We start from the raw sequence: 26,221 nt of genomic DNA, 5'->3' as shown, positions 1-26,221 counted from the left end.
TTAGGCGGTCTGTCGTACAGAAGAGAAAAGCAATTGGCGAGGAAGTGGCTCGGCTCCTAGCAGCTGAGTTCATCCGAGAGATTTACCACTCCGAGTGGCTCGCCAATGTTGTCATGGTCCCCAAGAAGGATGATTCACTTCGTATGTGCATTGACTTGAAGCATATCAATCGGGCATGCCCGAAAGATCATTTTCCTCTCCCCCGTATCGACCAAATCATCGACTCGACTGCGGGGTGTGAGCGTTTGTCTTTTCTAGACGCCTATCCCGGGTATCATCAGATCCGATTGTATGGACCCGATGAGATAAAAACAGCTTTCATCACTTCATTCGGTTGCTTTTGTTATGTCACCATGCCATCGGTCTCACGAATGCTGGTGCCACATTTATGAGGATGATTCAGAAGTGCCTACTCACTCAAATCAATCGGAATGTGGAAGCATATATGGATGACATTGTGGTCAAGTCGCGTAAAGGTTCCAACCTGCTGGCTGACCTCGCTGAAACCTTTGCCAACCTCAGAAGGTATGATATCAAGCTTAATCCGTCGAAGTGCACATTCGGAGTTCCAGGAGAAAAGTTACTCGGTTTCCTCGTTTCCGAACGAGGGATCGATGCCAACCTAGAGAAAGTTGGAGCCATACTCCGGATGAAACACCATGTGCATGTGCATGACGTCCAGAAGCTTACCGGTTGTTTGGCCGCCTTGAGTCGATTCATCTCTCGCCTCGGTGAAAAGGCATTGCCTCTTTACTGACTGATGAAGAAATCTGATAAGTTCGAGTGGACTCCTGAAGCTGACGCGGCATTTGCAGAACTCAAAACCCTGCTTTCCACCTAGCCGGTGCTTGCTGCTCCAATCAGCAAAGAGCCTTTACTGCTTTATATTGCAGCCACTGGACAAGTTGTCAGTACAGTACTTACGGTCGAGAGGGAAGAATAAGGAAAAACTTATAAAGTTCAGCACCCAGTGTATTATATTTCTGAAGTCTTGACTCCATCCGAGCAAATATATCCTCACTATTAGAAGCTTGTCTATGGGATTTACATGACCACAAAGAAAGTTGCACATTATTTCTCTGATCACTCCGTTACAGTCGTCAGCGACGCACCTTTGTCAGAAATTCTAAACAACAGAGATGCAACTGGTCGAGTGGCAAAGTGGGCGATTGAACTCCTTCCCTTGGATATCAAGTTTGAGGCAAAGAAAGCTATCAAGTCCCAGGCAATAGCATATTTCCTCGCCGAGTGGGTCGAGCAGGAACAACCGTCTCAGATTCACTCGGAGCAATGGACCATGTTCTTCGATGGATCCAAGATGCTGAACGGTTCTGGTGCTGGGGTGGTATTAGTATCCCCTCGAGGAGACATACTCAGCTATGTTCTTCAGATCCATTTTGATTACTCCAACAACGAAGCTGAATATGAAGCACTTCTGTACGGGTTGCGTATGGCCATTTCACTCGGCGTCCGTCGCCTAATGGTCTATGGCGACTCAGATTTGGTGGTTAATCAAGTAATGAAGGAGTGGGATGTCAGAAGCCCGACTATGACTGGTTATTGTAATGCAGTGAGAAAGTTAGAGAAGAAGTTTGAGGGGTTAGAACTCCATCATATACCCTGACTGAAAAATCAAGCAGCTGATGATTTGGCAAAGAAAGGCTCCAAGTGTGAGCCCATTCCCAATAATGTGTTCTTGGAGCATCTTCACCCGCCGTCCGTCCAAGAGGATCCCTTCACGGAGGAGCCCCCACAACCTAAGAGTCCTACTGATCCGACTGAAGTTGAAGTCCCAGCCGTGGTCGACTTGGTCATGGAAGTTTTGGTCGTCATACCCGATTGGACAGTGCCGTACATCGCGTATATTCTCGGGAAAGAGCTTCCAGAGGATGAAGAAGAGGCCCGTCAGATTGTTCGTCGATCTAAAGCTTTCACAGTAGTGGGTGGACAGCTTTACAGAGAAAGTGTTACCGGAGTTGCTCAGAAGTGCATAACACCAGAAGAAGGTCGAGTCATCCTCAACGACATCCACTCGGGGCCCTGTGGTCACCACGCATCCTCTCGGACCATTGTGGCCAAAGCATACCGAGCGGGATTTTATTGGCCATGAGCAAATGAAATGGCAAAAGACATAGTCGACAGATGTGAAGGTTGTCAGTTCTACTCCAACATGTCTCACAAGCCTGCATCAGCCCTGAAGACCATTCCACTCATCTGGCCCTTTGCTATTTGGGGATTAGATATGGTTGGAACTCTGAGGACTGGCAGAAGTGGCTTCACCCACATACTCGTAGCAGTCGATAAGTTCACCAAATGGATTGAAGCCAAGCCTATCAAAAACCTCGAAGCAAGTACTGCTGCCAGCTTCATCGGAGAGTTGACATTCAGATATGGTGTCCTGCACAGCATCATCACAGATAATGGGTTGAACTTCGATTCTGACGAGTTCAGAGCCTTTTGCGCTTCCCAAGGCACTCGGGTCGACTATGCTTCAGTCGCCCATCCCCAGTCGAATGGGCAAGCTGAAAGAGCAAACGGGTTGATTCTCAAAGGACTGAAACCCCAATTGATGCATGACCTCAAGCATGCAGCGGGTGCCTGGGTCGATGAACTTCCATCAGTACTTTGGGGATTGAGGACAACTCCTAATCGGTCGACTGGCCAAACTCCATTCTTCTTAGTCTATGGGGTTGAAGCTGTGCTTCTCTTCTCAGAAGCCGAAGCAGAACAAGCCCGTCAGGATGCTGTCAACCTTCTAGAAGAATAAAGAGAGATGACGCTGATCCAGTTGACCATCTATCAGCAAGACCTGCGTCGATTCCACGCTAGAAATGTGAGAGGTCGAGCATTTCAAGAGGGAGACCTGGTTCTTCGACTGGATCAACAGAAACCACACAAGCTCGCTCCTGCTTGGGAAGGCCCCTTCATCATCACCAAAGTACTTCACAACGGGGCTTATCACCTCTACAATGTGGAGCACAATAAAGACGAGCCACGCGCTTGGAATGCGGAGCTGCTCCGTCCCTTTTATACTTAAGCATTCGGATTGTCGTGATGTAATAAGAAATACATTCTAGTTTGATTATCAAAGACACAGTTTCACAGATGATTGTTGTTCCTTTTTAAGTGTTCTAAATTCCCCAGTGGGTGTCTTAGCAGCGAATCTGCTTCGCCTAAGTTTCAAAAAATCAAATCCTACCGAGTGATGAGCAAGTCTCTCACTCGGAGGCTTAGCTGCGAATCCGTCTCGCCTAAGTTTTAAAAAAATCCTCCCGAGTGGTGAGCAAGTCTCCCACTCAAGGGCTTAGCTGCAGTCCAGTACTCGCCTAAGTTTAAGAAATCCTACCGAGTGGAGAGCAACCCTCCCACTCGGGGGCTTAGCTGCAGTCCAGTACTCGCCTAAGTTTAAAAAATCCTACCGAGTGGGGAGCAACCCTCCCACTCGGAGGCTTAGCTGCAGTCTAGTACTCGCCTAAGTTTGAAATATCCTACCGAGTGGTGAGCAACCCTCCCACTCGGGGGCTTAGCTGCAGTCCAATACTCGCCTAAGTTTTAAGACTCGCTCCATCCTACCCGTAAGGGCGGCGAGGTGCAAGTCGACCACGATCTGTCCTTGGAGCTTCGACACAAATACAATGTCCGCTCCATCCTTACACATAAGGGCGGCGTGGTGCAGGTCGACCATGATCTGTCCTTGGAGTTTCGACACAAATACAACATCCTCTCCATCCTTACCCGTAAGGGCGGAGAGGTGCAGGTCGACCACGGTCTGTCCTCGGAGCTTCGACACAAAGACAACGTCCGTTCCATCCTTATCCGTAAGGGTGGCGGGGTGCAGATCGACCACGATCTGCCCATGATTCACTCGACTGAACCGCATAGCAGCTCAAACTGCAAGAAACAAGTTCTATGCAAAGAGTCAAAAGATTCAAAAGCAACCAAAGTTCAGATAAAATCCCAAGGTTCCAGAACACGGATTAAAGTACTCAGGCATCAGGCCCGAAGGAGTTTAACGGTTACAAAATCACTCGGCATTCCGAGGTAAATTTAAGGCGAGGCACAAAGTTTGTTCATTCTGCAGGAGGAGGACTTGCAGGCTCAACAAACTCGTCCAGATCAATTCCGTCAGCAATCCAAGTGGCAGCAGCAATGAAGGATTCCATGAAGGATCGGAAGTCATGCCTTTTGGTATTGGCAACCTTGATCACTGCCAGCTTTTCCTCTCGAGCTTCCTTGCAGTGGACACGAACCAGTGACAGAGCCACGTCAGCACCGCATCGGGCAGAAGACTTCTTCCATTCTTGCACTCGACCAGGGACCTCATTGAGTCGAGTCATCAGGGGCTCGAGGTCATTTTGAAGCGTCGCCCTTGGCCAGAGTGCTGAATTGATGCGTGACACCATGACCTTCAGGCGAGCAAGATAGCTCATAACACTGGCAACATGGGATTCCAGTCGGAGCACGTTCATAGCAGCATCATCACCGACGGGAGAAAGGACGGGGTCCAGACCTGTGTCGACCCGCCCAGTCCCTTCTTCAAAGTTTTGGCAGAATTCTACAAACACAAAGAAATAATGAGTCGATGAATGCTTGATGAATCGACAACAGCTAAACAGTCGAGCAAAGGAAAATACCTTCGAGCATAAGGAACAACTTTTTGGCGAGTGCCCACAGATAAGCCTCCAGGTCATTTCTCTTACGAGAAATGCCTTCGATCTTCTCGTTCAAAGCAACTTTGTCCTTCTTCAGACGAGTCGCTTCTTTGTTGTCCTTAGTGAGGGATGCCTTTAGTTTGTCGTTGTCTTCCTCCAGTGCTCCGACTGAAGCCAGCTTCTTGTCAGCAAGTGCGGTCTTCTCCTTAGCCTCCTTCTACGCAGCTGCAAGGTCAAGATCCTTTTGTGACAAGGCTTGCTTCATTTTCTCTGAAGAATGTGCATTCGGGTCAAGGAGAGGAACGAAGAGATAACTTGAGGGATGGTCAAGATAAACAGTCGACGGGTCATTACCTTCCGTACCAGCTACTTCGTCTTGAGCCTTTTTCAAGTTTTGATTGGCCAGCTCCAAATCAAGGTTGAGTTGCCTCTGCTTTTCCTTGAATTCGGCGAACTTGGAGATAAGCTCACAGGATTTCTACAGTCGGCAAAAGATACATCAATGGACAAGATCAAAGATCATTCGCTTCCAAGTGAATAGAATTCTAAGACTACCACGGAATCAAACATTCTACAGTAGTCTCGGGGACTACACCCAGCGGGTGCACTTCTCGTGCCCCCACTGGTTCGGGTTCCACTCGACATGGCTAGCCTAGACTGAGTAAAAAAAGAGACATACTCAAACCCCAACCGACTGCTAGCAGTCGACTACGGTCTCGGGGACTACACCCAGTGGGTGCACTTAGCGTGCCCCCACTGGTTCGGATTCCACTCGACACGGTCCGCCCGGAATGAGTGGAAGAGTGAAACAATAAAGACATTTTTATAAAGACCTCCGTCGAATCACACATTCGACGATGGCCTCGGGGACTACACCCAATGGGTGCACTATGCGTGCCCCCACTAACCCAGAACTACAACCGACACAACCTAGTCAACTCAACTGGGAAAGTTACTCGACATAAATTCAAACACCCAGTGGGTGTGCAGATGCGAAGTGCAGAATAACAGGAGGATGCGCAAAGAAAAGTTTTCAGGTAGCATATCCTAACAGAACAAGCAACAAGATAAGAGTTCAGTCGGAAGCCAACTTACCTGGACATTGGCTCGAAGGGCCGCACTGGCGTCATAAGCAGCCTGACTGTTTTCATGCACCACCTTCACTCGCTCCATCATTATGCCAGCTTGGCGAATGGCTTCTGCGGCGGCGCCTACCTGATCTTCTGGAACGTGATGAGTAGTGAAGAATGGGGTTGGCGGTTCAGTCACGGCAGCTCGAAGTTCCGAGGCATGAGGCTGGATAGTTGAAGCAAACACTGGTGCAGTCGACGATGTGGGGTGTTCACTTGATACTGGAACAGCGAAAGTAACAGAAGCCCGAGTCACATCTTCAGGCTGTTGAATCACTGGCTTAGCCACCGGCACCGATTGGGACGTCTTTCTAGTTGATGCCTTCTTACTCCTCCTGGGCCTCAGCGGCACGTCCTCGTCATCATCTGGAAGATCAATGACATGGGGAGGAGCTGCAAAAAGAATTAGTCGTCAGAATTTAGTCGGTCAACAAAATGGCTGAAAAAGCAAAGACAAGTTTGCAAAGGTCAAACCCGGGTTAGAAGTGACCGTGTCTTCTACGTCCTCATAATCATCCCTGTAAGCAGAAGTCCCAGAAGTAGCAGCTCTGCAAGTTTCAAGATTCACTCGGACAAATGAGAAAGAGAGTCGACAACACAAATCCTCGATCGAAAAGTGGAGACAAGACACTTACGTAGAAGCGACGGGGACGTCGATCTTGATCTTAGGCAGGGTCTTCCGAGGCTTTGGTTCTGCAACTTTTCGCTACTTTGAGGCCTTTTCAGTCGGCATAGGGGAAGAGGTCCAAGTGCGCTTGGAAGTCTGCCCGGTCGACCTAGCTACCTCTCCACGGACACGCACTGGGTCGTGCTTATGTTTGGAACGCTTTTTGGTGCGAGGCGGTGACTCGACTTCTTCATCACTGCTCGAATCCTCGCTTTCCTCCTCCTCTTCTCCTCCATCAGATTGCCAATCCATGATTTCGCCTCCGCTCTCCTCTCCATCCTGGTGCTGCTCTTGCTCCCCGTTCGGCATTGAGTACGTCTCAGTATAAACCTGCAAAATAGAAGAGATGACCAGAGGATAGTCGACTCAGTAAGCAACTTCAAGTCAGAATGAAAAACACTCGGAGATAAGAGACAGACCTTGTCTGGTTGGTTGTTGGTGTCGAATGGTAAAACTCTTCGGACCCCCTGGGGTTGTCTTTGTTCCCTGTCATGCTTTGTGATACGTCTCCGTCGTATCTATAATTTTTGATTGTTCCATGCCAATATTATACAACTTTCATATACTTTTGGCAACTTTTTATACTATTTTTGGGACTAACATATTGATCCAGTGCCCAGTGCCAGTTCCTGTTTGTTGCATGTTTTTTGTTTCGCAGAATATCCATATCAAACGGAGTCCAAACGGAATAAAAACTGACGGAGATTTTTTTGGAATATATATGATTTTTGGGAAGAAAAATCCACGCGAGACGATGCTCGAGGGGCTCACGAGGTAGGGGGGCGCGCCCCTGACCCTCGTGGCTACCCCGTAAGGAGGTTGATGCCCTTCTTTCGCCGCAAGAAAGCTAATATCCGGATAGAGATCGTGTTAAAATTTCAGCCCAATCGGATTATGGATCTCCGGGAATATAAGAAACGATGAAAGGGTAGAACCTGGGAACGCAGAAACAGAGAGAGACAGAGAGACATATCCAATCTCGGAGGGGCTCTCGCCCCTCCCACGCCATGGAAGCCATGGACCAGAGGGGAAACCCTCACTACTAGGGAAAACGTTATACACAGAACTTTAGCAATAGCGCTTGTTAAAACAGCACGCTACTGCTAGATAGCAGTAGCGCGTGCAAAATAAGTGCGTTGCAGATGGAAATATATCAGTAGCGCGTCTCACCGAAAACTAGCTACCACTAAAATTCCAATCGCTTAGCCGATGGGCTACACATAGTAGTAGCGATCTTCCAAAAACCGTGCTAGCGCTAATAAACTTATAGCTGCGCGTTTATGTGTAAATCGCTACTGCTAATGAAAAGAAAATGAAATGAAAAACAAATAGAGAAGTAAATGAAAATGAAAGAAATAGAAAAAGGAGAAAGGGAAAATATAAAATGTAAAGAAAAATAAATGAAAAGGGAAAAATGATGAAGACGTAGCAGTAGCGCGCTCTCTGAAACGCGCTATAGCTAACTTAGCTATAGCGCGTTTTCTGTAACGCGCTACCGTTACTTTTGACTTAACCAAAAACAGTTCCCCCCCGGCCACCACTTCTCCCCCAAATCGATCCCTCGCCCCACTTCGCCGCCCTCCCCCACTTCGTCGCCGTCTCCTGCCGGCGTCGACGCCGCGCTCATCCTCACGGCCACTGCCCGAGGCCGCCCAGCCTCACTGCCGCCGCCTCTCGGGCCGCCCTCGACTTCACCGTCGCCTCCCTCGACCTCACCGCCGCCGCCCTTGACCTCACCACCCCCGAGCCCGCCAAGACCGCCGTGTCCTGATCCTGAGCCCGCCCACCCCGCCCCTACCTCTATCGCCAAGCACCTCCCCGCCACCGTCTCTCCCCTCTCTGTAAGCCCCCCAACCCATCCTTTTTTGTTAATAGATGTTAATGTTAAGTAGTAGATAATATTGATGTTTTTAGTTAGGGTAATAATAGACGATGTTAAGTAGTAGATAATGTAGATGTTAATTAGTTCAGTAGGGTTTAGTTTTTGAATTGAGTTTGTTTAACTAGATGTTAATTAGGGCAGTAGGGTTTAGTTTAGAGTAAAGTTTAGTTCAGTAGTTAACTAAATATAATCTATATTTGGTTTTTGAATTGAGTTTGAGAGAGCATGTGATTTGTGTAGATTTTCTTCAAGTGTCAAATGCTAGGACATGCAAATTTGAAGTGGTCAAGATATATGCAAATTCCTCAATTGTGTTTGCCCATGTTTCGATTGTGCCCAAGTGGCCTTTTATTGTTTCCTGGGAATGTAGCTGAGTGGCCTATGTTTTGCCGGAATGTTGATTCATTTCCGTTCTGACAAATTCCAGGTTCTCGATTTGTCCACTTTTTAGCAAAGGTCATGCCAAAATTTTCCATGAATTTCGGCATGACTTGTGCTACAAACTAGGACATATCGAGTGCCCGAGATTTGCCGCACCAGGAATGAGTCAATGTTCCTGCAAAACATAGGCCTTTTGTATGTCATTATTCATTTTATTAGGTCTAGAATTAATTTACTAGATTTAATCGTAGGAAACATGACTAGCAACAATGAAGGATAGGGTTCTGGTGATTGCGACGACGTCTACCGGGCGGCAGACGATTTTTTTAGCCTTACCGACGATCAACCGGTAGCATCGGGGACTGAGACCGACACGCACACCGGTCCTGAGACTGAGACCAGCACTGAGACTCAGACCGGCATCGAGACCGGCACTGCCTCGGTGAGCGGAGCCGGTGTAGAACCGAAAGCAAAGAGGCAACGGCTTCCTAACGAACTCAAGACTACTAGACTGGTGGTCACGGAGGTGGACGGCGACAATTTTGAGCCAAAGGCGCCCGAGGAAGCGCGTCGATGCTATGGCAATCAAATAGGCTGCATCGTACGGACAACCGCCACCATCAACGATGAGAAACTACCGAAGATAGAAAATATGACGAGCTCCCTCCTAAAGAAGTTTCACCAGATATTCTTGTTCCCGGGCCGGAATGAGAAGGATTACGAAGATCCAGATGAGGACCCGGCAATGAAGAAGATAAACAAACACGCCATGACCAAGTTTAGCAACACGTTGGCCACCTGGAAAAATCGAGTGAAAGCAAAGATCATCGACAAGAAGGAACCCTACTCCGAGATTGTAAAGGATAATCCGACAATCAGGGAAGAGCAATTTCAAATATTCAAGGAGGCTTGTGAGGCCAAAGCTGCCAAAAAAAGTCTAAGTACATGAAGGGGCTTCAAGAGAGGAACATTGGGAGCCACCACCTCAGAAGCCGTGGTTACGGCGGAAAGAGGTCCAAATGGGCCAAGGAGGACGCGGAAGCCGCGAGTCTGGGCATCCCAGACCCCTTGGCGGATTTCACCGTCCCGCAGGAGCGTGACGTCATCAGGGCCCGGCACCGTTGGGACCCAGTGAAGAAGGTTTACGAGACAAAACCGGTCATTCCGGAGTTCATGAGACTGCTGGTAATTTTAGTTTCTGATCAATTCGACTGCACATGTTAGTCATATTTGTAAATGATCCTTGTTCCTTTTGCAGAGAGAGCAGCACCGGATTGCGGCCGAAAGCGACTCGCCGTCTGAGGCATTGGCGAGGCCCAAGTGGGACACTCCATTCAACCGGGCGTTGAACATATTGAAACGACAACCGGTGGATACTCGACTGTCGTATGGACGCGTGCATGGTGTCGGAGACGGCGCCACGTGGAAGAAGTACTACCGTGAGACCACGGAGGAGAGAAAGGAAAGACAGAGGTTAACTGAAGAAAACATCGACAAGAAGGTTGAGATTGCGGTTGAGAAGAAATCATCTCAGACAGTCGCAACAGCGATAGCTGCCGCTAAACAGGTGGTTGCAGATTTGTCTACTTCCTTGGCGACGGGCGTTATCACTTGGACAAGGCAAAATCCAGAAAAAATGCAGAGGACTTTCCCCTTGCTGACTTCTTGGGGAGCAGCTCGACTAGCATTGCACCAGCACCTGCTCCCACACCGGCTCCCGCACCTGCTTCAGCACCGGACGTGCTCGGTGGTGCTTCGTCTTTGGCTGAGCTCGACGCCCTCACGGTATCTGTCACGCCGACCCCCTTCAATATAAATGTATAATCTCCTGTTTTCGTTGCCTTTCAGATGTCTCACGTCGCAGACTTTTCTTTGCAGGCCGACGAAACCCCGTGCACCATATTGTACACCATCGGCGACCAGAAGGTGGACGTGGGGAAGGCGACGATAATGGAGCCGAAGGAACCATTGTTCCATAGCCGGCCGATCCCCTCGAACGTCTTCAAGGTTTCCGCGGCCAGTGTCAAACCGGGCCACGAGAATTTTCCTCCTCCAATACTAGTGGGGGATGACGACGAGACACCGCCGCGCCTTGGTGATTGTTGCAATGGGTGGGTCCTGCTGTGGCCAAAGAGTCTGCTTCATCTGGAGGCGGCCGGGAGCACACCCACGAGCACGCAGCCTCAGCAAGGTATGAAAATCAACACCCCACCTACCCAATTAGCGTCGGGTGTCGGGTTGGGTGATAGCGGATGGGGTAAGGAGGAGGCTCCATTAGTCGCTGATGACGTCGCCATGGATAAGGATGAGTTCGATGATGGCGCTGAACAGTATGTCTATACTGGCGCCTCCTCAGGGTTTGAGCGTCATGAGTCGGTGCCTGAATTGCCGTCTCAACGTATTATGGACGACCTTCCGGTAGTAAAGAAGTCTAGGAAGAGAGCGAGGAAAGGCAAAAAGGCTGATTCTATTATCCAGCCGCCTCAGCGGCCTCGGCTTCAGGACCGTATAGATATCCCCGATGCGGATAAATGGCATATCCCTGGTCAACCAATCCTACCTGCAACAGCGCTACGGGCCAGATTCGGCGATCTAAGGAGACTTCATGATGATGTGCTGCGGGTAGAGAAAGGCCTCATCGGCTCGAAAGATCCAGGATACCCACTCTACGTGGTTAACGTTCCGCGGCAAATGTTGTACGTCGACAGCTTCCCCGCGGATAAGTTCTTCCTCCGATTCGATTACATATTCGACATGTTTCACGTGAAGAAGCTGGATTTTACGTTTGTCTGCCTTTATGCCTTGCACATGAACTACATCATCGGGGTTGAGAATGAAGGAAATATGCCCTAGAGGCAATAATAAAGTTATTATTTATTTCCTTATATCATGATAAATGTTTATTATTCATGCTAGAATTGTATTAACCAGAAACATAATACATGTGTGAATACATAGACAAACAGAGTGTCACTAGTATGCCTCTACTTGACTAGCTCGTTAATCGAAGATGGTTATGTTTCCTAACCATAAACAAAAAGAGTTGTTATTTGATTAACGGGATCACATCATTAGGAGAATGATGTGATTGACATGACCCATTCCATTAGCTTAGCACCCGATCGTTTAGTATGTTGCTATTGCTTTCTTCATGACTTATACATGTTCCTATGACTATGAGATTATGCAACTCCCGTTTGCCGGAGGAACACTTTGTGTGCTACCAAATGTCACAACGTAACTGGGTGATTATAAAGGAGCTCTACAGGTGTCTCCAAAGGTACATGTTGGGTTGGCGTATTTCGAGATTAGGATTTGTCACTCCGATTGTCGGAGAGGTATCTGTGGGCCCTCTCGGTAATGTACATCACATAAGCCTTGCAAGCATTGCAACTAATGAGTTAGTTGCGAGATGATGTATTACGAAACGAGTAAAGAGACTTGCCGGTAACGAGATTGAACTAGGTATTGAGATACCGACGATCGAATCTCGGGCAAGTAACATACCGATGACAAAGGGAACAACGTATGTTGTTATGCGGTCTGACCGATAAAGATCTTCGTAGAATATGTGGGAGCCAATATGAGCATCCAGGTTCTGCTATTGGTTATTGATAGGAGACGTGTCTCGGTCATGTCTACATTGTTCTCGAACCCGTAGGGTCCGCACGCTTAAGGTTTTGATGACAGTTATATTATGAGTTTATGCATTTTGATGTACCGAAGTTTGTTCGGAGTCCCGGATGTGATCACGGACATGACGAGGAGTCTCGAAATGGTCGAGACATAAAGATTGATATATTGGAAGCCTATATTTGGATATCGGAAGTGTTCCGAGTGAAATCGGGATTTTACCGGAGTACCGGGAGGTTACCGGAACCCCCCGGGAGGTATATGGGCCTTAGTGGGCTTTAGTGGAAGAGAGGAGAGGTGGCCAGGGCTGGGCCGCGCGCCCCTCCCCCCTTAGTCCGAATAGGACAAGGAGAGGGGGGCGGCGCCCCCCCTTCCTTCTCTCTCTCCTCTTTCCCCCTCCCGAATCCTATTCCAACTAGGAAAGGGGGGGAATCCTACTCCCGGTGGGAGTAGGACTCCTCCTGGCGCGCCCTCCTCCTGGCCGGCCGCACCTCCCCCTGCTCCTTTATATACAGGGCCAGGGGGCACCCCTAGACACACAAGTTGATCCACGTGATCATATTCTTAGCCGTGTGCGGTGCCCCCTTCCACCATACTCCTCGATAAATATTGTAGCGGTGCTTAGGCGAAGCCCTGCGACGGTAGAACATCAAGATCGTCACCACGCCGTCGTGCTGGCGGAACTCTTCCCCGACACTTTGCTGGATCGGAGTCTGGGGATCGTCATCGAGCTGAACGTGTGCAGAACTCGGAGGTGCCATACGTTCGTTACTTGGATCGGTCGGATCAGGAAGACGTACGACTACTTCCTCTATGTTGTGTCAACACTTCCGCTGTCGATCTTCAAGGGTACGTAGATCACACTCTCCCCTCTCGTTGCTATGCATCACCATGATCTTGCGTGTGCGTATGAAAGTTTTTGAAATTACTACGTTCCCCAACAGTGGCATCCGAGCCTAGGTTTTATGTGTTGATGTTATATGCACGAGTAGAATACAAGTGAGTTGTGGGGGATATAAGTCATACTGCTTACCAGCATGTCATACTTTGGTTCGGCGGTATTGTTGGACGAAGCGGCCCGGACCGACATTACGCGTACGCTTACGCAAGACCGGTTCTCCCGACGTGCTTTGCACAAAGGTGGCTAGCGGGTGACAGTTTCTCCAACTTTAGTTGAACCGAGTGTGGCTACGCCCGGTCCTTGCGAAGGTTAAAACAGCACCAACTTGACAAACTATCGTTGTGGTTTTGATGCGTAGGTAAGATTGGTTCTTGCTTAAGCCCGTAGCAGCCACGTAAAACTTGCAACAACAAAGTAGAGGACGTCTAACTTGTTTTTGAAGGGCATGTTGTGATGTGATATGGTCAAGACATGATGCTAAATTTTATTGTATGAGATGATCATGTTTTGTAACCGAGTTATCGGCAACTGGCAGGAGCAATATGGTTGTCGCTTTATTGTATGCAATGCAATTACGCTGTAATGCTTTACTTTATCACTAAGCGGTAGCGATAGTCGTGGAAGCATAAGATTGGCGAGACGACAACGATGCTACGATGGTGATCAAGGTGTCGCGCCGGTGACGATGGTGATCACGACGGTGCTTCGAAGATGGAGATCACAAGCACAAGGTGATGATGGCCATATCATATCACTTATATTGATTGCATGTGATGTTTATCTTTTATGCATCTTATCTTGCTTTGATTGACGGTAGCATTTTAAGATGATCTCTCACTAATTATCAAGAAGTGTTCTCCCTGAGTATGCACCGTTGCGAAAGTTCTTCGTGCTGAGATACCACGTGATGATCGGGTGTGATAGGCTCTACGTTCAAATACAACGGGTGCAAAACAGTTGCACACGCGGAATACTCAGGTTATACTTGACGAGCCAAGCATATACAGATATGGCCTCGGAACACGGAGACCGAAAGGTCGAGCGTGAATCATATAGTAGATATGATCAACATAGCGATGTTCACCAATGAAACTACTCCATCTCACGTGATGATCGGACATGGTTTAGTTGATTTGGATCACGTGGTCACTTAGAGGATTAGAGGGATGTCTATCTAAGTGGGAGTTCTTAAGTAAAATGATTAATTGAACTTTAATTTATCATGAACTTAGTCCTGGTAGTATTAGCATATCTATGTTGTAGATCAATAGCTCGCGTTGTTGTTTTCATATGTTTATTTTGATATGTTCCTAGAGAAAATTGTGTTGAAAGATGTTAGTAGCAATGATGCGGATTGGATCCGTGATCTGAGGTTTATCCTCATTGCTGCACAGAAGAATTATGTCCTTGATGCACCGTTAGGTGACGGACCTATTGCAGGAGCAGATGCAGACGTTATGAACGTTTGGCTAGCTCATGATAACTACTTGATAGTTTAGTGCAGCATGCTTAATGGCTTAGAATCGGGACTTCAAAGACGTTTTGAACATCATTGACCATATGAGATGTTCCAGGAGTTGAAGTTAATATTTCAAGCAAATACCCGAGTTGAGAGATATGAAGTCTCCAACAAGTTCTATAGCTAAAAGATGGAGGATAATCGCTCAACTAGTGAGCATGTGCTCAGATTGTCTGGGTACTACAATCGCTTGAATCAAGTGGGAGTTAATCTTCCAGATAAGATAGTGATTGACAGAATTCTCTAGTCACCATCACCAAGTTAGTAAAACTTCGTCATGAACTATAATATGCAAGGGATAACGGAAACAACTCCCAAGCTCTTCGTGATGCTGAAATCAACGAAGGTAGAAATCAAGAAAAACATCAAGTGTTGATGGTTGACAAGACCACTAGTTTCAAGAAAAGGGCAAAGGGAAGAAGGGGAACTTCAAGAAGAACGGCAAGCAAGTTGCTTCTCAAGTGAAGAAGCCCAAGTCTGATCCTAAGCCTGAGACTAAGTGCTTCTACTGCAAAGGGACTGGTCACTGGAAGTGGAACTGCCCCAAGTATTTGGCGGATAAGAAGGATGGCAAGGTAAACAAAGGTATATTAGATATACGTGTTATTGATATGTACTTTACTAGTGTTTATAGCAACCCCTCGACATTTGATACTGGTTCAGTTGCTAAGAGTAGTAACTCAAAACGGGTGTTGCAGAATAAACAGAAACTAGTAAAGGGTGAGGTGACGATGTGTGTTGGAAGTAGTTCCAAGATTGATATGATCATCATCGCACACTCCCTATACTTTCGGGATTAGTGTTGAAACTAAATAAGTGTTATTTGGTGTTTGCATTGAGCATGAATATGATTTGATCATGTTTATTGCAATACGGTTATTCATTAAAGTCATAGAATAATTGTTGTTCTGTTTACATGAATAAAACCTTCGATGGTCATACACCCAATGAAAACAGTTCATTGGATCTCGATCGTAGTGTTACACATATTCATAATATTGAAGCCAAAAGATGCAAAGTTAATAATGATAGTGCAACTTATTTGTGGCACTACCGTTTAGGTCATATTGGTGTAAAGCACATGAAGAAACTCCATACTGATGGACTTTTGGAACCACTTGATTATGAATCACTTGGTACTTGCGAACCATGCCTCATGGGCAAGATGACTAAGACTCCGTTCTCCGGAACAATGGAGCGAGCAACAAACTTGATTGGAAATAATACATACTGATGTATGCAGTCCAATGAGTGTTGAGGCTCGCGGCGGGTATCATTATTTTCTGACCTTCACAGATGATTTGAGCAGATATGAGTATATCTACTTGATGAAACATAAGTTTGAAACATTTGAAAAGTTCAAATAATTTCAGGGTGAAGTGGAAAATCATCGTGACAAGAAAATAAGGTTTCTACGATCTGATCGCGGAGACAAATATTTGAGTTACGAGTTTGGTCTTCAATTAAAACATTGTGGAATAGTTTCACAAACTCATGCCACCTGGAACACCACAGCTGGTGTGTCCGATCGTCATAACCGTACTTTATTGGATATAGTGCAATCTATGATGTCTCTTACCGATCTACCACTATCGTTTTGGGGTTATGCATTAGAGACAGCTGCATTCACGTTAAAAAGGGCACCATCTAAATCCGTTGAGATGACACAATCTGAATTATGGTTTGGCAAGAAACCAAAGTTGTCGTTTCTTAAAGTTTTGGGTTGTGATGCTTATGTGAAAAAGTTTCATCCTAATAAGCTCAAACCCAAATCAGAGAAATATGTCTTCATAGGATACCCAAAGGAGACTCTTGGGTACACCTTCTATCACAGATCCGAAGGCAAGACATTCGTTGCTAAGAATGGATCCTTTCTAGAGAAGGGGTTTCTCTCGAAAGAAGTGAGTGGGAGGAAAGTAGAAAACTGGATAAGGTAATTGTACCTTCTCCCTTATTGGAAAGTAGTTCATCACAGAAATCTGTTCTTGTGACTACTACACCAATTAGTGAGGAAGCTAATGATGATGATCATGTAACTTCAGATCAAGTTACTACCGAATCTCGTAGGTAAACCAGAGTGAGATCCGCACCCGAGTGGTACGGTGATCCTATTCTGGAAGTCATGTTACTAGACCATGACGAACTTGCGAACTATGAGGAAGCGATGATGAGCCCAGATTCCGCGAAATGGTTTGAGGCCATGAAATCTGAGATATGATCCATGTATGAGAACAAAGTATGGACTTTGATGGATTTGCCCGATGATCGGCAAGCCATAGAAAATAAATGGATCTTCAAGAGGAAGACGGACGCTGATAGTAGTGTTACTATCTACAAAGCTAGACTTGTCGAAAAAGGTTTTTGAAAAAGTTCAAGGTGTCGACTACAATGAAATTTTCTCAGTCGTAGCGATGCTTAAGTCTGTCCAAATCATGTTAGCAATTGCTGCATTTTTATGAAATCTGGCAAATGGATAAACAAAACTACATTCCATAATGGATTTAAAGAAGAGTTGTATATGATGCAACCAGAAGGTTTTGTCAATCCTAAAGGTGCTAACAAAATATGCAAGCTCCAGCGATCCATCTATGGACTGGTGCAAGCATCTCGGAGTTGGAATATACGCTTTGATAAGTTGATCAAAGCATATAGTTTTATATAGACTTGCGGTGAAGCCTGTATTTAGAAGAAAGTGAGTGGGAGCACTACAACATTTCTGATAAGTATATGTGAGTGACATATTGTTGATCGGAAATAATGTAGAATTATTCTGTAAAGCATAAAGAAGTGTTTGAAAGGAGTTTTTCAAAGAAAGACCTCGGTGAAGCTGCTTACATATTGAGCATCAAGATCTATAGAGATAGATCAAGACGATTGATAAGTTTTCTCAATGAGTACATACCTTGACAAGATTTTGAAGTAGTTCAAAATGGAGCAGTCAAAAAGAGTTCTTGCCTGTGTTACAAGGTGTGAAATTGAGTAAGACTCAAAGCCTGACCACGGCAGAAGATAGAAAGAGAATGAAAGTCATTCCCTATGCCTCAGCCATAGGTTCTATAAAGTATGCCATGCTGTGTACCAGATCTATTGTATACCCTACACTGTGTTAAGCAAGGGAGTACAATAGTGATCTAAGAGTAGATCACTAGACATTGGTCAAAATTATCCTTAGTGGAATAAGGAAATATTTCTCGATTATGGAGGTGACAAAAGGTTCGTCGTAAAAAGTTACGTCGATGCAAGTTTTGACATAGATTTGGATGACTCTAAGTCTCGAACTAGATACAGATTGAAAGTGGGAGCAATTAGCTAGAGTAGCTCCATGCAGAGCATTGTAGACATAGAATTCGCAAAATACTTACGGATCTGTATGTGACAGACCCGTTGACTAAAATTATCTCACAAGCAAAACATGATCACACCTTAGTACTCTTTGGGTGTTAATCACATAAATGATGTGAACTAGATTATTAAATCTAGTAAACCCTTTGGGTATAGGTCACATGACGATGTGAACTATGGCTGTTAATCACATGGTGATGTGAACTCTTAGTGTTGAATCACATGACGATGTGAACTAGATTATTGACTCTAGTGCAAGTGGGAGACTGAAGGAAATATGCCCTAGAGGCAATAATAAAGTTATTATTTATTTCCTTATATCATGATAAATGTTTATTATTCATGCTAGAATTGTATTAACCGGAAACATAATACATGTGTGAATACATAGACAAACAGAGTGTCACTAGTATGCCTCTACTTGACTAGCTCGTTAATCGAAGATGGTTATGTTTCCTAACCATAAACAAAAAGAGTTGTTAATTGATTAACGGGATCACATCATTAGAGAATGATGTGATTGACATGACCCATTCCATTAGCTTAGCACCCGATCGTTTAGTATGTTGCTATTGCTTTCTTCATGACTTATACATGTTCCTATGACTATGAGATTATGCAACTCCCGTTACCGGAGGAACACTTTGTGTGCTACCAAACGTCACAATGTAACTGGGTGATTATAAAGGAGCTCTACAGGTGTCTCCAAAGGTACATGTTGGGTTGGCGTATTTCGAGATTAGGATTTGTCACTCCGAGTGTCGGAGAGGTATCTCTGGGCCCTCTCGGTAATGCACATCACTAGCCTTGCAAGCATTGCAACTAATGAGTTAGTTGCGAGATGATGTATTACGAACGAGTAAAGAGACTTGCCGGTAACGAGATTGAACTAGGTATTGAGATACCGACGATCGAATCTCGGGCAAGTAACATACCGATGACAAAGGGAACAACGTATGTTGTTATGCGGTCTGACCGATAAAGATCTTCGTAGAATATGTAGGAGCCAATATGAGCATCCAGGTCCCGCTATTGGTTATTGACAGGAGACGTGTCTCGGTCATGTCTACATTGTTCTCGAACCGTAGGGTCCGCACGCTTAACGTTACGATGACATTATTATGAGTTTATGCATTTTGATGTACCGAAGTTTGTTCGGAGTCCCGGATGTGATCACGGACATGACGAGGAGTCTCGAAATGGTCGAGACATAAAGATTGATATATTGGAAGCCTATATTTGGATATCGGAAGTGTTCCGAGTGAAATCGGGATTTTACCGGAGTACCGGGAGGTTACCGGAACCCCCCGGGAGGTATATGGGCCTTAGTGGGCTTTAGTGGAAGAGAGGAGAGGTGGCCAGGGCTGGGCCGTGCGCCCCTCCCCACCTAGTCTGAATAGGACAAGGAGAGGGGGGCGGCGCCCCCCCCCCTTCCTTCTCTCTCTCCTCTTTCCCCCTCCCGAATCCTTTTCCAACTAGGAAAGGGGGGAATCCTACTCCCGGTGGGAGTAGGACTCCTCCTGGCGTGCCCTCCTCCTGGCCGGCCGCACCTCCCCCTGCTCCTTTATATACGGGGGCAGGGGGCACCCCTAGACACACAAGTTGATCCACGTGATCATATTCTTAGCCATGTGCGGTGCCCCCTTCCACCATACTCCTCGATAAATATTGTAGCGGTGCTTAGGCGAAGCCCTGCGACGGTAGAACATCAAGATCGTCACCACGCCGTCGTGCTGACGCAACTCTTCCCCAACACTTTGCTGGATCGGAGTCCGGGGATCGTCATCGAGCTGAACGTGTGCAGAACTCGGAGGTGTCGTACGTTCGGTACTTGGATCGGTCGGATCGGGAAGACATACGACTACTTCCTCTACGTTGTGTCAACACTTCCGCTGTCGATCTTCAAGGGTACGTAGATCACACTCTCCCCTCTCGTTGCTATGCATCACCATGATCTTGCGTGTGCGTAGGAAAGTTTTTGAAATTACTACGTTCCCCAATAGAGAAGATATCTCATATCTGTGTCGCTGACCCGTACTACATGCACGAGGGCTTCTTGGGAGTCTGTGCAAAGCACCGTGAATACGCGAGGGATTGCATCGTCAGTTTCATGCTCGCCAATAAGGACAAGGAGGCGATTCTCGTGCCTTATCATCCCGTGTAAGTCATCCGCGCTGCTATCCTTCCTTCGATTTCAGTCATTCATTTTCATGGTGGAGGCTAATTAATTTGAGGTGTACTTATTTTGCGTAGCGGCAGGCGCGCCGTCCTCATCATCCTCTACCCTCGATTCTCCCACGCTCTTTACTTGGACTCGTCGAAGAACATTCACAAAAAGGATTACACCCACATCAAGGATGTTCTCGACTGTGCTATGTTTTACTACCAAGCAGGGGGTGGAGAGGTCAAGGACAAGAAGAGAAGGGGCGGCAGGGTCGCCTTCGGCCATAAGACCGACTTCTGCTGCATCCAGCAACCGAACGATTCTCTTAATGATGGATTCTATGTCCTACACCACATGCTGGAGTACAGACGGGATCACCAGAACCTTTGCATGTCACCTAGATCCGGCGATGCCCATATTCTGCAATGGGTAAAGGACATAGGAGATATCGAGGATCATCGACTTCGAGCTGAGTTCTATAACATCCAGCGCGAACTTGCCCAAATCATCATGAAGGAGGTCGTCAGAAAAACAGGGATGTTCTACGGAGAAGGAAAAATGTCGCGGGAAGACGTCCGAACATGGATAGCCTCTCAGCGTCTCGACATGAAGCCTTTCACTAAGCTCGAGGACTATCTCCCTGACTTGGATGGATGGAACGACATGTTGGAGTGATTGTCGATATATGACAATGTGTCCATTTAGTCCATACTTTCTGTATGACAAAACTTTGTGTTATGCACGGTGAAACTTTATTTGTGATGTAATTAAACCGTCCTCCTCCTCGACTAGCGAAAATCACTCTAGTTAGGGCATTTTGGGGTACGATGAACTTTGTTATTTATGCTTATGATATGTTGTTTCTATTTTTGCCAAGTCTGTCTCTTTCTGTTGCTCAACTATATATGTTGCATATCATTGACTCATGTGACGATGCAGGTGCATAGATCATAGATGGCGAAGAAGTGCTACGCCTGGAGTATATATACGACAAGTGGCCGGAGTGTCAGGCCCAGGTGTACCGGTTTCCAGTTTCCGAGCGACAGACAATAGTTAGTTTAGGTTCACGCTAATGCGAGAGAGGGATACGAAGTCATGTACTCAAAGTGATAGCTCTTCTCGCGTATATCATTGTTTAGATGGATGACAATGTATTTGCAAGTAATCGAGACTTGTATTGCTATTTTCGAGATGATGACGAGAGACCACTTTGTGTTGGATGATGATTATGATGATGACATGATTTGATGAGACTAATTGTATGTATATGCTATGATTACATTTGTATGTGTATGATATGCTAAAAATTATTGTATAAAGCCTATTCAAATACAAAACAAATATGCAGGGAAAAAACTAATAAAACTAGTAGTAGCGAGGGGGGAAATTTAGCAGTAGTGCCGCCTTACCAGTAGCGCTTCCCAGTAAACAGTGTTGCAGATAATATCAGTAGCGCCCTTTTCTAAAGAGCGCTACAGCTATTCATGTATAGCAGTAGCGTGGGACAACAGGCACTACTGCTATACGTTAGCTGTAGCGCCTTATTAGTAGCGCCGGTCCCCGCGCTACTGAGAGGCCCAAAACCCGCGCTGCTGCTAGGCTTTTCCCTAGTAGTGCCTTCTCCCATCTAGGTAGGAGGTCAAGGAAGAAGAAGAAGGAGGGGTGCTCTCTCCCCCTCGCTTCCGGTGGTGCCGGAGTGCCACCGGGGGCCATCATCATCACCGCAATCTTCACCAACAACTTCACCGCCATCATCACCAACTCTTCACCCCTCTATCCAGCGGTGTAACCTCTCTCTTACCCGCTGTAATCTCTACTTAAACATGGTGCTCAATGCTATATATTATTTCCCAATGATGGATGGCTATCCTATGATGTTTGAGTAGATCCGTTTTGTCCTATGGGCTATTTGATGATCAAGATTGGTTTGAGTTGCATGTTTTATTATTGGTGTTGTCCTATGGTGCTCTCTGTGTAGCGCAAGCGTGAGGGATCCCCACTGTAGGGTGTTCCTATACGTTCATGATTCTCTTATAGTGGGTTGCGTGAGTGACTGAAACACAAACCCGGGTAAGGGGGTTGTTGCGTATGGGATACAGAGGACTTGATGCTTTAATGCTATGGTTGGGTTTTACCTTAATGATCTTTAGTAGTTGCGGATGCTTGCTAGAGTTCCAATCATAAGTGCATATGATCCAAGTAGAGAAAGTATGTTAGCTTATGCCTCTCCCTCATATAAAATTGTAATAATGATTACCGGTCTAGTTATCGATTGCCTAGGGACAAATAACTTTCTCGTAACAAAAAGCTCTTTACTAAAACTAACTTAGTTGCGTCTTTACCTAAACAGCCCCTACTTTTTATTTACGTAATCTTTATTATCTTGCAAACCTATCCAAAAACACCTACAAAGTACTTCTAGTTTCATACTTGTTCTAGGTAAAGCGAACATTAAGCGTGCGTAGAGTTGTATCGGTGGTCGATAGAACTTGAGGGAATATTTGTTCTACCTTTAGCTCCTCGTTGGGTTCGACACTCTTACTTATCGTAAGAGCTACAATTGATCCCCTATACTTGTGGGTTATCAAGACCTTTTTCTGGCGCCGTTGCCAGGGAACAATAAAATAAACATAGACCTGTTGTAGGCATGCCTGTTATTTCTGTTAAAATAGGAGATCATTGTTATCATGGCTTGTGTGATATGGGTGCTGGTGCTAGTGCAATACCTATTTCATTATACAAAGAAATTATGCATGATATTGCACCACATGAGATAGAAGATATCGATGTTACCATTAAGCTTGCTAATAGAGATACTATTTCACCAATTGGGATTGTTAGAGATGTTGAAGTCTTGTGTGGGAAGGTTAAATATCCTACTGATTTTCTTGTTCTTGGTTCCCCAGAAGATAGCTTCTGTCCCATTATATTTGGTAGACCCTTCTTGAATACTGTCGATGCTAAGATAGACTGCAATGAGGATATTATTTCTGTTGGTTTAGGGGATTTGTCTCATGAGTTTAATTTTGCTAAATTTCGTAGACAACCCCATGATAAAGAATTGCCTAGTAAAGATGAAATTATTGGTCTTGCTTCTATTGTCGTGCCTCCTACTGATCCCTTAGAACAATATTTGCTAGACCATGAAAATGATATGTTCATGAATGAAAGAAGGGAAATAGATGAAGTATTCTTTAAAAAGGGACCTATTGTGAAACACAATTTGCCTGTTGAAATCCTAGGGGATCCTCCTCCACCCAAGGGTGATCCCATGTTTGAGCTTAAACCATTACCTAATACCCTTAAATATGCTTATCTTGATGAAAAGAAAATATATCCTGTTATTATTAGTGCTAACCTTTCAGAGAAGGAGGAAGAGAAATTAATGAAGACTCTGAAGAAGCACTGTGATGCTATTGGGTATACTCTTGATGATCTTAAGGGCATTAGTCCCACTCTATGTGAACACAAAATAAATTTGGAGGAAGACGCCATACCAGTTATTGATCATCAACGACGGCTAAATCCTAAGATGAAAGAAGTGGTAAGAAAGGAAATATTAAAGCTCCTTGAGGCAGATATAATTTATCCCGTTGCTGATAGTCAGTGGGAAAGTCCCGTCCATTGTGTCCCTAAGAAGGGAGGTATTACGGTTGTTCCTAATGATAAGGATGAATTGATCCCGCAAAGAATTATTATAGGTTATAGGATGGTAATTGATTTCCGCAATTTAAATAAGGCTACTAAAAAGATCATTACCCTTTGACTTTATTGATCAAATGCTAGAAAGATTATACAGACATACGCATTTTTGCTTTCTAGATGGTTACTCTGACTTCTCTCAAATACCTATGTCAGCTGATGATCAATCAAAGACCACTTTTACTTGCCCTTTCGCTACTTTTGCTTATAGATGTATGCCTTTTAGTTTATGTAATGCACCTGCTACCTTTCAAAGATGCATGATGGCTATATTTTCTGACTTCTGTGAAAAGATATGTGAGGTTTTCATGGACGATTTCTCCATTTATGGATCCTCTTTTGATGATTGCTTGAGAAACCTTGATCGAGTTTTGCAGAGATGCGAAGAAACTAATCTTGTTCTGAATTGGGAGAAATGCCACTTTATGGTTAATGAAGGTATTGTCTTGGGGTATAAAATTTCTGAAAGAGGCATTGAAGTTGATAAGGCTAAAGTTGATGCTATTGAAAAGATGTCATGTCCCAAGAACATTAAAGGTATAAGAAGCTTCCTTGGTCACGCCGGTTTTTATAGGAGGTTCATTTAGGACTTCTCAAAAATTTCTCGGCCTCTGACTAATCTATTACAAAAAGATATTCCTTTTGTCTTTGATGATGATTGTGTAGAAGCATTTGAAATACTTAAGAAAGCATTGATTTCTGCACCTATTGTTCAGCCACCTGATTGGAATTTACCCTTTGAAATTATGTGTGATGCTAGTGATTATGCTGTAGGTGTTGTTCTAGGGCAAAGAGTTGATAAGAAATTAAATGTTATTCAATATGCTAGTAAAACTCTAGACAATGTCCAGAGAAATTATGCTACTACTAAAAAGGAATTCTTAGCAGTTGTATTTGCTTGTGATAAGTTCAGACCTTATATTGTTGATTCTAAAGTAAGTATTCACACTGATCATGCTTCTATTAAATACCTTATGGAAAAGAATGATGCTAAACCTAGACTTATTAGATGGGTTCTCTTTCTACAAGAATTTGATTTGCATATTATTGATAGAAAGGGAGCTGAGAACCCCGTTGCAGACAACTTGTCTAGGTTAGAAAATGTTCTAGATGACCCACTACCTATTGATGATAGCTTTCCTGATGAACAATTAAATGTCATAAATGCTTCTCGAACTGCTCCATGGTATGTTGATTATGCTAATTATATTGTTGCTAAATTTATACCACCTAGTTTCACATACCAGCAAAAAAAAGTTCTTCTATGATTTGAGACATTACTTTTGGGATGACCCACGTCTTTATAAAGAAGGAGTAGATGGTATTATTAGACGCTGTGTACCTGAGCATGAACAGGAACAGATCCTACGCAAGTGTCACTCCGAGGCTTATGGAGGACACCATGCTGGAGATAGAACTGCACATAAGGTATTGCAACCCAGTTTTTATTGGCCTACTCTCTTCAAGGATGCCCGTAAGTTTGTCTTTTCTTGTGATGAATGTCAAAGAATTGGTAATATTAGTAGACGTCAAGAAATGCCGACGAATTATTCACTTGTTGAACCATTTGATGTTTGGGGCTTTGATTATATGGGACCTTTTCCTTCCTCTAATGCGTATACACATATTTTAGTTATTGTTGACTATGTTACTAAGTGGGTAGAAGCTATTCCAACTAGTAGTGTTGATCATATGTAGCGACCCGACCCGAATGGATCAAGTCTCTGTGCTTATGTGTCATCCCTGGATCAGTATGCTGACACACACAGTACTCGAAGGGTTTATAACAGAGGTAAATCACATGTATAAAGTAACGTAAATACTATTACCTCAATCCAAATAGCGGAAGCAACAAGGTTGTGGTTTCCCATCAACACCAACGGCAAAGTTGAGTGTAGAATTCGTAACCCTAACGTATCACTTACTCGTCGTAAGAAACCTGCAACATGAGACGTTGCAGCCCGAAACGGGTCAGTACATTGAATGTACTGGCAAATTCACACCATAGAGAATGATGAACAATGGCTATCACTATATGCATATTTGGCTGGTGGAAAAGCTCTATGGTTATAAGGTTTTTGCGTAAATCCAATTTTTCCCTACTGCAAAGGAATAAATTTATTTAACTATCATGGTGGTTGTGAAACATTGAGAATGGTTGGCAGCATTCTCAATCCCAATTAAAAATAATTAAAACCCAACAACATTAATTAGAAGTAACGTGATGAGATTCACAATGATATTCAAG

Source organism: Triticum urartu, chromosome 5 (assembly GCF_003073215.2).
Source record: "Triticum urartu cultivar G1812 chromosome 5, Tu2.1, whole genome shotgun sequence".
NCBI classification, from domain to species: domain Eukaryota; kingdom Viridiplantae; phylum Streptophyta; class Magnoliopsida; order Poales; family Poaceae; genus Triticum; species Triticum urartu.
Note: the sequence above shows the minus strand (reverse complement) of the source record.